This window comes from Solanum verrucosum, unplaced genomic scaffold (assembly GCF_900185275.1).
Source record: "Solanum verrucosum unplaced genomic scaffold, falcon-dt-bn FXZP01000068.1, whole genome shotgun sequence".
In the NCBI taxonomy this organism is placed as follows: Eukaryota; Viridiplantae; Streptophyta; class Magnoliopsida; order Solanales; family Solanaceae; genus Solanum; species Solanum verrucosum.
Window position 1 is genome coordinate 1,017,536 of NW_026020085.1, and position 3,380 is coordinate 1,020,915.

Below are 3,380 nucleotides of genomic sequence, written 5' to 3' on the forward strand. Positions count from 1 at the left end.
CCTGAAATGGACAATTTACTAAACTTTAAAGGTTCGAAATCAAAGATTTTGAGGTAAAAAATGAAATTGCAATACGTAATAAAAGCCATAAAAGAGTAGAGAAGAGTGAGAGGAAGAAATTCACATTTAAAGCATTGAAAATGGTCAAGAAACGCGTAACATCACCAGGAACTGAGCTCAACTTCCAATTGTGTTTGACTTTGGAATTACTGATGGGGGATATGGGATTATATCCTCCTTATTTTCGCAAAATCCGCCAAATGTTCACTTAGGTGAACATCGCTTAAGCCAACATAGGCTTGCAAAAGCGACCCCAGCCTAAGAGGTGCCCTTCGCTTAAATGAGCTCATGGTCACTTAAGCGGCCTTCACTAAAGCGATGGTCTGGTCGCTTAAGCGGTCCCCCCTCCCCACTGATGCCTTTTCTTAAGTGACCCATTGGTCGCCTACGACAAATTTGCCTAAGTGATCAAGGGTTTGCAAAGCCAAGGAACCGGAGACCTGAAATTAACAAAAAGGCCATGTGTTCCAAAACATCGAACAACCCCTCAAAATTCATTGAGAGTCCAAAAGTTGCAAACTAAAAGTGCAAACTACTTGGAAACAACACTCCAGACTCAACGAAATCGATATAGCAGCCAAACGAGATTGTTTCATCAAAATGTTGACCAAAGTCAATACTTAACATAGAAACACAAACAAAACTCCTAAAGCTAAAAGCGCATCTCCATAACCTCGAAAACCAAACCAAAGGTCGCTCCAGACCAAACTCAACATTGCAGAGCTAAACGCATTGCCATAATTTGATTTCGAGCGTGCTTACCATGAAAATTGATTGAAGTCAAAATTTTAGGCAAAAATCAAAAATTGAAATGCCTAATTGCACCAACTCCAAATAGAAGTCTCAAATCTCAAACCGATCATTACAGTAGACCAAAATGACTCTTCCAGAGCTGATGAAGCTGACAGAATTCTGATTCGACGTCAGAATCTCCAAATGTTGCTAAAGTCAACTCTTTCATGCATTAAGCCTCCAAACTCAAACTCACACCAAACTCAACCGAAGACTTTAGGAAGCATGCCACCCAATCCAACACCACACAAAAGCTATACGAGAGCTTAGGGAAGGGGAAAATTAGAAAAAGCATGCCAAAAACACAAAAATGATCTCAAGGGTCATTACAACAAGTACCACTAAAAGGACTTTCATCTGCGAAAGTAAGACAAAAGCAGTACATGAAGACTAAAAAAGATGACGATACCTGGTCTGCATATCAAGATCCTTTTCCCAGGTAACCTCCTTGATTGTGCCTCCACTAAACCTTCACCAATGGGATCTCTTTAGAACACAACCGCCTAACCTGCCTATCTAAAATGGCCACAAGCTCCTCCTCAAAACTCAAGGTCTCATCAAGCTCCACCGACCCCCACTGCAGCACATGAGACTCATCGAGAACATATTGTCTTAACATAGAGATATGAAACACAAGATAAAAACTCGAAAGAGAAGGAGGCAAGGCTATCTCATAAGCCACCTCTCTTACTCACCTTAGAATCTCAAAAGGGCTAATAAACCTTGGTCTAAGATTACCCTTCCTCTCAAATCTCATCACACCCTTCGTGGGTGACACCCGTAGAAAATCACAATCACCAACCATGAACTCTAAAGACCATAAACTTCGAGCTTCATAGCTCTTTTGCCTACTCTGGGTAGTACATAGTCACTCCTGGATTACATGGTCACTATCCAACGAATCACTCAATAAGTCGGTGCCCTATGCCCTAACCTTAAAAGCATAAAACTATCCCACCAGATAATGAAATCTCTTACCATATAATACCTCAAATGGTGCCATCTGAATGCTCAAAGTGTAGCTATTATTATATGCAAACTCTGCCAAAACCAAAGACTGATCCCACTAGCCACCAAAAATAATAACACAATCTCGTAGCATATCCTCCAGAACCTCAACAGTCCTCTCAGACTGGCAATCGGTTTGAGGGTGAAAAGCTACACTAAGCTCAACCTGGGTACCCAATTCACTATAAATAGTCCAAAAATGCTAAGTAAACTTAGTACCATGATCTGAAATGATAGAGACCGACACTCTATGCAAACGAACAATCTCTGTAAGGTAGATCTGAGCCAATCTCTCCAAACTATAGGCAATATGAACCTGTAGAAAGTGAGCTAACTTGGTCAATCAATCAATGATGACCCAAAAAGAATCAAAACCTTGCAAACTATATGGCAAGCCTACCACAAAGTCCATGGTTATACACTTCCACTTCCACTCTGAAATTGGTAGCCTTTGAGTCAAACCATCTGGACTATGGTGCTCTTACTTCACTTGTTTACATTTTTAGTACCTAGCCACAAATGTTGCAATGCCACTCTTCATCCCACACCATTAATAGTGCTACCTACGATCACGATACATCTTCACAACACCGGTATGAATAGAATATTTGGAACAATGGGCCTCCTAAGGAATCATCCCAGCTAAATTACCAAATCTAGGAACACAAATTTGACCCTCAATCCTTAAAATACCCTACAGATCTAATGTCGCCTTCTTATCCCGCCACTAACAACCTTGTCCAAAATTACGCTCAATTGTAGATCCTTAAGCTGTAGTGCCTAAATCTGTTCCATCAAGGAATATCTAGCGTCAACAGTAACTACTACCAGCTTCATTGTCTTAGATTAAAAACCCTATTGCTCAAGATATACTGAAAACTATGATGATGGGTGAATGCCTCACATTGAACTTTATACAAATAGTGCCGCCAAATCTTTAACATGAAGATTACCACCGCCAACTCCAACTCATGAGTGGGGTAGTTCTTCTCGTGAAGTTTCAGCTTCTTGAAAATATAGGTAATAATTTTACCCTTCTGCATTAAGACACAACCTAGGCCAACACCGGAAGCATCATAGTAAATCGTAAACATCTATCCCTCAATAGGAAGAATCAAAATTGATGTTGAATTCAACAAGGCCTTGAGCTTCAGAATGCTTGCCTCACACTCATCAGACCACTGGAAGGAAACATTCTTTTGAGTCAATCTAGTGAAAGGTGTCACAATAAAAGAAAACCCCTTCATGAATTGTTTGTAGTAGCCTGCTAACCGATGAAACTACGAACCTTAGTAGGAGTAGTAGGTCTGGCCTAATCACAGGCTGCCTCAATCTTCACAAAATCCACCATAATTCAATTCTTGAACAATAAATTCCCCAAGAATGCTACAAACATAAGCCAAAACTCACACTTAGTGAATTTGGCATACAACTGTTGATCTCTCAATGTCTGGAGTACAATCCTCACAAGTTGTTCATATTGCCCGCTATTTCCAGAATAGAACAAAATGTCGTTGATG